The sequence below is a fragment of the Pocillopora damicornis genome, chromosome 10 (assembly GCF_964200805.1).
Source record: "Pocillopora damicornis chromosome 10, jaPocDami1.2, whole genome shotgun sequence".
In the NCBI taxonomy this organism is placed as follows: Eukaryota; Metazoa; Cnidaria; class Anthozoa; order Scleractinia; family Pocilloporidae; genus Pocillopora; species Pocillopora damicornis.
Genome location: NC_142679.1, coordinates 16,943,732 through 16,953,795, shown reverse-complemented (window position 1 = coordinate 16,953,795; position 10,064 = coordinate 16,943,732).

Here is a 10,064-nt window from a genome sequence, read left to right as displayed (position 1 = left end):
ATAAAAAAGTTTTTCAATACAAAAATACGAGAGAAGCAGAAAGAAACTGAAGGTAAGAATATACTGGTTTCAAGGAGTAACCAAGTCATTCAATTTGGAGAAAATTGATTAATTTAAACTTCAGAAGAAAATTGATCTCTAACTTTGACAACAACATAAATCTTGAATAGTCAGCCGCTTCGATAAATACGTTTGAGTGAGAAGTATATATACAAAAGACCTTTACTACCGCATAAACGTGAGAAGGAAAGTCGAGGAAAAGTAAGAAAAGGAAGGTGAGTGTGAGTGAGAAACTCGATGTATTTAGTTACTATCGGGTGAGTGACTTGTGCAAGTCAGCGGACAAGAATTAATCCTTAGCAGGGAAGATTCCTTATATTACTCGGTAGTTTAAAAAGCGCTCGTATTCTTTCGCTGAGTCAGACAAAGTGTAATTAACAAAATCCTAAATTCACAATCAAAACTATTTGTTGCATCTAAGAAGGGAGAAGGGCAACATTTGTCATCTGTTTTTCTTTCTTTCTCAAATTACAGGATGAAAGGGCTTCTAGTTGGTTTCCAGTTCTGTCCCGTTCTGTTGAGTGGTGTTGCTTTGTTTCTTGTGGCTTTCAGTTCGTCTTTGCACACTGACTTGAGCAGGGACGAGGTTTTCGAGCGAATTGAAGGTAACACATGAATGTGTTATATCTCCCAACACAGTGATATTTTTTTTCCGACGGGATATGAATGTTTCAAGTGCCATGGGCAATCGGATGACACAGATTTTACTTTACTATTCCCCCCCCCCCAAATAAGGCTCTGTGACATTCCAAAAATCCCCCTCATTGGTCGTAAATTTCCATTCTTCCCCCTTTATACTCTGTTCCCATAGCAGTTTGCCCTAAAAAAAATATGAGATCGCCCCAAAATCGAGTAAAAACAACAAGGAACTTTCTACGCGCAACTCTCATAACTCTCAGGGCTTCTTTATATTCACCTTTGTACGATATCAAGAATCAAGATGACCTCTTAAGACAGGGTAATTAACTACACACAAACTGTATTATTAAAGTATCCCAAATAAACTGAGTGATGAGAACATGAAACACGATTGTGTTGTTTTTCAAGGATTTGAGCTTATTGGTCACATCACCAAGACATTATATGCTGACGAAATAAGCTGTGGATTGAGATGCCTTCAAGATGAAAAATGCCAATCTTACAACAGCAAATCCGATGCTAATGATGCTAAGAAGGAATGTCAACTGAGTAATCAAACCAAAACATCAAGTCCGGAAAACCTGAGGCGTAACGCACGTTCTACTTATTATGGACGAGGTACTGTTAAGTAAGGTGCTTAACATTATGGAAAAGTTAGTAGAGGTGTGGAGGGGGGAGGGGGGGTATGAAGGGTCGGAGGTATGAAGGGTCGGAGTACTTTGGTTGTCACAATAAAGTTGTCCTGATCCTTCCATAACGTCCCGAATTATTCTATCGATCTTCCTCATTGGCCGCCAATTTTCTTTAGTCCCACCTTTAAACTCTGTTAGCGACAACTGATCCCCTCTGCATTCCCTTTGAAAACAATGATATCCCCCCCCCCCAAGAACCTGCCACCCCTCCCACCCCCTCTTTCCAAGTCAAATATGGTGACCTATTTCTTACTTCTAATAAGCGCTTTTCAGAGCTCTGTCATGTCACGTGTACATCCACGTATAATCTTTCCCGAGAGAATATGAAGTTAAAAATCTCTTGCTTTTCGTTATAATGATAGGTTGTCCATTTTCTTAATTTAAAATCCCAATTTGATTTGATTTCTTAATTCCAAAATCAAGAGCTATCTAATAATTACGCGAAAGGAACTACTTATGGAACAAGACCTCTGTGGCGTGTTTTGTTTCTTAGTTTGATCCTCTTCTCGTTTTAAATGATCATTCTTGCCTTTTGCTATACAGATAAACGAGATTGGGATTCTGCTCATCCGGCCCTCTCCTGTAAAGAAATTCTGGACTCTGGACACTCTAAAGGAGACGGGGAGTATTGGATCGACCCAGAGAAGAGTGGAAACCCTTTGAAGGTCTATTGTGACATGTTAAGATCTGGTGGTAAGAGAATGAATTTTTTTTTCTTTGAGACACAAGGACCTCAGCAGGAGTATATTTGACTTGGAGCATTTTCTATTTGAACGTTCTGGTCTTGGCTATTCTTGCTTTCTCAACAAAGATCCTTCTTATGTTTTGAATCAAAAGTATAGCAGAATTCTCGAAAATGAATGGTTATCATCAGCAGGCCGATTTGAGCACTAATAGGACAGTGTACGCGTCATACTTGTGATTGGACGGTATAATAGGACCGTTGAAGGGACAGTTAACGCGTCATGCCTGTGTGAGTGGACAGAACGCGTCATGTGCGCGCTGTTGTCTCGCATTTCGCCGAGTAAACTGTTGTTTTTCGTTTTTATGAAAACGTATAACCGATGTCCAGTTTCTTCTCAAATTTTGTCATAGTTTTAATTAATTGGTAACAGGCCTTCTTGTCGTCTAATTCTGTCTGTAATGATACGAGTGATTAACAAATCGGACTCCCGCTTTGCGGTCGTACGATTCTGTAAATCACTAAATCACTCGTATGATTACAGACCCAATTGGACTCTACTCGGTCCTGTTACCATTAAATATGTTCAAAATTCTAGTTTCATGGATGTCACCAGATGATTTAAGTTTGTTTTATTTTAGGAGGTTGGCTTCTGGTGTCAAATGTTGAGTTCGGAAGTCCCTCTCCTAAGGTTTCAGTTGAGACATCATACCGTGGAATAGGTAAGTCACACATGGTTCTGCAGAAAAGTGCCATGAAAGAGCTCAGAAGACACTTGTCCTTCACTCAGCTGAGATTCCACTGCCACAAGAAACAGGGACGCACATTCCACGTGGTCACAGCTTCCAACAGCTCAGGCGAAGCTGTGGTCCGGTACTTCAGCGGTCAGACAGATGAGCAACCTGACGCCTGTGGTTCGTTTGTGAGATTGACGTTGGATGACAATTCCGAGTTAGCTGGCATTTGCAAAGATTGGGGTCGACTAGTAAGTGGAGAGGTCCGGGTTGGAAAGTGGGGACATGGTGAAGATCAAAACAGGCTATACTGGTATCCCGTCTTTAGAAAAAACAAGTATTGTCTTAGGGTCCAACTGCATAACGTTGACGACCTCAGAAAAATGGAATGTGATGATAGCTCCGCTCCCAATGTTAGCACAAACGGCGATTTCTGGAGAGTCTTTGTTCGTTAGTTGTGTCTATCTGTACACCAAGCAACCCTTGACTGTGCGAATAACCGTAACAAACGAATAAAGCAAAATAAAAAAATGCACCGTTACACTCATCAGGTTATAAGATTGTTTTTGTTTCCATTTCGGTGCAAGGGAAAGCAATCCTCACTGTTTCCCGTGGGGCCATCTATTTTAATTTTAATTTTTTAAATTTTTTCTCATATTTCCCAAACCGAATATGACTGTAAAAATCACTTTTTGTACGTGGCTGGCACACACATTTGCCGCGGTTTCACGGTGAACAACCTTATCGCGCGAGAGTCGAAAGTTAGAGTTGTTGTCTCCCCGGGGGCTTAGAGAATTTTGTTCACCCTAGAAAGTTAATGTATTTTGATTCACGGCGCGTGACATATTCAACCGTCCAATCAAAAAACCTATTTGAGTTGAGAGATACATAACGATAAAATTTTTTACAACTGCTTAAATAAAAAGTTGAACTAGTGACCATGTCAACCTCAACGTTAAGTTGAAGGACTCTAAACATGATTGGCTAGTTGATCGGATCGCGAGCGTCGCACGTGAATACTAAAAATTCCAGAGGAGGAGGAAAGGACACTTTGCAGTTCGAAAAAAACTCACTACTGACACAAGAAAATTTCAACGACCTGTTTGATATGGCGGGAAGCCATTGAGAAAAACCATGCTTAGCACAAGAGGTCGAGCCTAGCTGGGAAATCTCCCGGACAATAAAAAAGTAATCATACAGATTTTGACCTTCAAGCCCTCGGGGACTGGGGTAGGGTTTTATTCCACTTTTTAGACATGACACGAGTTTTTATACTGTAACCAATCACAATAAAAGAAATTTTAATTTTTTAATGATTGAGAGATTTATATCAAACATAATAACCGGGCATTATTATCAATATACGCGGCCAATTAGAGAATTGGCCTCTTCAAAACACACGCTCAGCGGGCCGCAAAAGACTGACAGCGGGCTGCTAATGCATTATCAGCCCTACAGCTGATTGGTTCTTGCTTCATCATCCGATGGATTTTAACCAATTAGAGTAAGCCTAGTGTTGACACGGGAAAACCATTCATTTGCGAAACTCCGGTTTTGAACTGCAGTTTTTTCAGTCGTCGAATCGTCTTCGAGCGAAAACTGAAGTAATGGAAGAAATTAGCAGTCAAAACTCAGATTTGGGGCTAGAAGATTTGGACAAATTAGAAGCAAAAGACGATAGACAAATACAAGGGCACAAATAAACAATATTCCCGAAAAAAGTCATGTCATCATCATTATTATCAATAAACAAGGCCAAATGATATCAAGAATGCGAGTTTTAATAATACAAGCTAAGTGAATGACGAATTCAAAGTCACTTCAAATCATCATGTAAGTGTTGATTGAACAAGCTATTTAAGAATCAAATAGTGAACTTATTGAAAATTACCGAAAAAATGCTTGAAATCGTCTATTATTTGGCCTTGTTTATTGATAATAATGATAATGACATGACTTTTTCGGGAATATTGTTTATTTGCGCCCTTGTAGTGTCATTTGCGAGCGCAAATAAACAATATTCCCTCAAAAAGTCATGTTATTCCCTTATTGTGAGCTTCACACAAGTCAAGAACTATATTATGCTTTTGGCTCCCATAAGCTCCTTTTCCTTCGGGTTTTCAGTCGGCTCAAATCTCGATATCAGCAATTTCATTTGCCCTTCGGAAGAAAACGTTGCCGTTGTTGGCGGACCAGGGCAGGTTATGTAAGGGCTCTTTTCAAACCGCATGCAGTTTACAATTGGAGGCTAAAATAATCGTCATTCCATACAGAGGGGGTTGTCCTACCATATCGAAGGTCTCTGTGTCAGGAAGTCCACTGAACTCACACGAGCAACAAGCTCGCTAACAGATTGAGACTGGACATTGCATGTTTAAAGACCAGTGGTATCTATGTTCTCTCAGTGATACAATGCCGATGCCTCGCGTTCAGATTTGCTCAATTCTTCATGACAAAATAATGTAAACGAATAATATGACCCATGCTTGTTGTATTTAGCTGATTGTCGAGAGAGGATTGTCCGTTAATTTTTCTAGTTTTTAATTTAATCCTTACCGGCCTTACGCCTAACCATGGTAAGAATTCTCCATTTTACTACCTCAAGATAAAATAAGAATCTGAAATAAAAGGAATGACAAAAATACAGATAAAATGCATCATTTTACGCAACAGCACATTTAAAGTATAGACAGTCAGAATCATAGCTAGGAAACGTAATAAAGCGATTCATTGTTTCAAGACGACGAAACTACAACTAAAGGTCGCCTAAAAACTATAAAAACCATAGGATTGTGACGTAAGACTCCACATAGACTGTTCCATTTCAAGCTTGACTTGTCCATTCCACTTTTGTATTTTTGGCGGTTACGGCGTAAACCAACTGCTGTAACACTAAACCATTTCGGTTTGTACTAAACCTTTTGTCGTCAAGCTAAACCATTTCACTTTACGGTAAATGGATTGATGTGATACTAAGCCATTACAGCTTAATATTAACCATTTGCAGATAGCTTTAGCCACTTCACGTTACTCTCATTTGTGTCAAGTCACTGAACCAAAGTACAGTTAGCTGAACCGTTTATCATTTCGACACTGAATTGAGTAACTTGTGCAAGTCAGCGGACAAGTTTTAATCCTTAGCAGGGAAGGTTTCTTTATATTAGCTGGTAGTTTAAAAAGCGCTGTTAGTCTTTCGCCGAGTCAGACAAAGTGTAATTAACAAAACCCTAAATTCACAATCAAAACCACTTGTTGCATCAAAAAAGGGAAATCGAGACATTACATTCTTTCTCTCAAATTGCAAAATGAGAGGACATCTAGTTGGTTTCCATTTCTGTCCCATTCTGTTGAGTGGTGTTGCTTTGTTTCTTGTGACTTTTAGTTCGTCTTTGCACACTGACTTAAGCAGGGACGAGGTTTTCAAGAGAGTTGAAGGTATCACGTGAATGTGTTATACCTCTGTTATAACACCATGATATTTTTTTCCGACGTTTTGTACACTTCTGATCCCCCTTTATACTCTGTTGACCACAACAAATCCCTCTTTCCGACGGAATGTGAATGTGTCAGGTGCCATGGGCGAAAGTCGGATCGGATGACAGATTTTGGCTAAAAATTCAGTCCGGAAAACTTTAGGCGTAACCTACGTTTTACTTATTATGGAAGAGGTGCTGTCGATTAAGATGCTTAACCTTAAGAACAAGTCACATTTATATCACCTGGGTAGGGGTGGGGGGGGGGGGAAGGAGGGAGAGGGAAAGGTCACAGCATTTTTGTTGTCACAATAAGTCGAGTCAGTCAATTTTCTTTGGTCACGCCTTTAAACTCTGTCAGCGACGACTGATCCTACCTCCGTTCCATTTGTAAACCAGGAGACCCCCCCACCACCCGCAAGACCCGCTCACCCTCCAACCCCTCTTTCCAAGCGAAAAATGGTGACCTATTCCTTACTTCTGCTCAGCGCTTTTCAGAGAATGTAAAGTTTATGATCTCTTGCCTTTCCTTATAACTTTTCCATTTTCTTAATTTGAGATTGAAGGATGCTATGGATACTACAAATATTTCCAAAATCAAAAGCTATCTAATGATCACGCGAAAGGAACTACTTTTCGAATAAGACCTATGTGGCGTGTTTTGTTTCTAAGTTTGATCCTCTCCTCGTTCCAAATGGTTATTCTTCCCTCTTCCGATGTTGATAAACGAGGCTGGAATTCTGCTCATCCGGCCTTCTCCTGTAAAGAAATTCTGGACTCCTGACACTCCAAAGGAGACGGGGAGTATTGGATCGACCCCGAGAAAAGTGGAAACCCTTTGAGGGTCTATTGTGACATGTCAAGATATGGTGGTGAGAGAATGGATTTTTTTTTGAGACACGAGGACTTTAACTGGAGTATATTTGACTTGGAGCAGTTTCTATTAGAACATTCTGATCTTGGCTATTTGTGCTTTCTCTTCGAAGATCCCTGTTTTCAGTGTTTTTTAATCAAAACCGTAAAATAATCTCGAACGTGTTTGGTTATCACCAGCCTGTCGATTTGAGCACAACAGGAAAACACACACGTCATGCTTGCAATTTGACAGTGTAATAGGACCGTTAAGGAGACAGTTAACACGTCATGCCTGTATGAGGGAAAAGAACGCGTCATGTGCGGGTGCTGTTGTCTCGCACTCCGCCGTGTTGTTTTTCGTTTTTATGAAAACGTATAACTGATATCTAGATTCTTTCTCAAATTTTGTTATTGTTTTGATTAATTGGTAACAGGCCTTCTTGTCGTCCAATTCTGTCTGTAATCATACTCATGATAAAAAAAAATCGGACTCCCACTTTGCGGTCGTACAATTCTGTAAATCACTCGTATGATTACAGACCAAATTGGACTCCACTCGGTCCTGTTACCATTATTCATATGTAAAAAATTCTAGTTACACGAATGTCACCAGATCACTTAGGCTGGTTTTATTTTAGGAGGTTGGCTTCTAGTGTCAAATGTTAAGTTTGGAAGCCCCTCTCCTAAGGTGTCAGTCGAGACATCATACCATGGAATAGGTAAGTCACACATGGTTCTGCAGAAAAGTGCCATGAAAGAGCTCAGAAGGCGCTTGTTCTTCACTCAGCTGAGACCGACTTCCACTGCCAGAAGAAACAGGGACGCACATTCCACATGGTCACAGCTTCCAACAGCTCTGGTGAACCTGTGGTCCAATACTTCAGCGGTCAGACAGGTGAGCAATTGGATGGCTGTGGTTCGTTTGTGAGATTGAAGTAGGATGAAAATTCTAAGTTAGCTGGCATTTGCAAAGATTGGGGGCTAGTAAGTGGAAAGTACTTTTTTGGAAAGTGAGGACGTGGAGAATTGAAAGCAGGTTATACCGGTTTCCCGCCTTTGGTCCACTTAAATAACGTTGGTGACCTCAACGACATGGAATGCGATGATATCGCCTCTTAGACTGTTATCTCAATCGACTATTTCTGGAGAGTCTTTGTTCGTTAGTTGCGTTTGTGTCAGAGCTGTCTGTACCCTAAGCAACGCTGGATTGTGCGAATAACTTTAACAAACGAATATTCAAAACGAAGACGAACACAAGGAATGCGCCGTCACCGTGACCAGCTGCACGACGTTTAAGCGCACAAACATCTAATTAGGTCAGATGTCTGGCGCTCGCTTCTTCCTTGTGGTAGGCTTACCGACAGTGCTCCACCGTTTGTATCACGTAGGTATAGTTTTACATGCACCGCACCGCATCCTAAAGGAGTCAATGAGATAAACACGGTTTTCTATGTAGTAGTTTATGTTGCTTTACTAATTTCAAAGAACAATTAAGGTTCGAAGAGTTAGCCTTTCCGTTTTGTTTAGTCACGGAATATGTAAATATACTGATTTCCGCTTGAATATAAATAAATATTAGGGCGAGGTGTTTTTTTAAATCTGACAATTTGTTATTTCATCCATTTCAAAATCAAATCGTTTAAGTTTTCGAGAGCAAGAGGAACTTTGTCTGAAGTATAAAGGGGGTAAGTTTTGAGAGAAACAGTAGTGCTGTGTCGGTGGGGAAGTATGACAAAATAATTTGGTTTTATCAACTGAATTGTTAACGTAAATTGGCCACCACAAAGAGCTTAAAAGCTGACGTTTTGAGTGTTAGACCTTTGTTAGAGCGAATGACGTTTCGTATGCATTTATTATCAGGAGATGAATGTCGCACGCTCTTGTTTGAATTCTCAGTCGAATGAAGCGCCTTGTCTGTCGATCACGTAATCAGCGTGCATGTGAAAGAATCGCCAGAGGATTGTGAATTGCAGTGTTATTTAGAGGATGATTGTATGTCGATCAACATCGGAATAATGGGGGATGAAACGTACTATTGTGAATTGAGTGACTCAGATCATGTTGTACATCCTCGAGATCTTGAAAATCAGAAAGACGTTATTTACAGATCAGTACAGGTGAGAATTTGTCGATTCAACTGACGGATCAATTTTTCTGTCAATCTTATTCCGTAAGGGGATGCATTCAGATAAGTTTTTAGAACTCTTTCGTTTCCGAAGGCCTGTAAGGATTAAATATAAATCTAGAAAAGTGAATGAACAATCCCCTCTGGAGAATTAACTCATAGAACAGACATGAGTTCTGGTTACTATTTGTTTACAGTATTTTGTCATGCTCGCGATCGAGGCATCGGCATTGCATCACTGAGAGAACATAGGTTCCACTGGTCTTCAAACAATCAATGACCAGTCTCAAACTCCTAGCGAGACTGTCGCTCGTGTGAGTTCAGTGGACTTTCTGATACAGAAACCTTTGATATGATAGCAGAACCCCCTCGTATAGAATGGAGACTATTTTCGTCTCCTAATTGTAAACGTGCATGCGGTATGAAAAGAGCTCCTACATAGCCTACTCCGGTCCACCACAACGGCAACGTTTACTTCCAGGGGGCACCTAACGTTGCTAATATCGGGATTTCAGTCGACTGAAACTTGAAGGAAAAGTAGCTTATGGGTGTTAAAAGCATAATATAACTCTTGACTTGTAGAGAGCTCTGAACGCGACATTTATGCAATGCCCAACTTAAATACGTCTTTTGATTGAAGGGCTGAACATGTCGCGAGTCGTGAATCAAAATACACTTACTTTCAAGGATAAACAAAATTCACTAGGCCCCCGGGGAAACAATGACGTGACTTTCAACTGTCACGTGATGCAATGCCAACTAAAATACGTCTTTTGATTGGAGGGCTGAACATGTCGCGAGTCG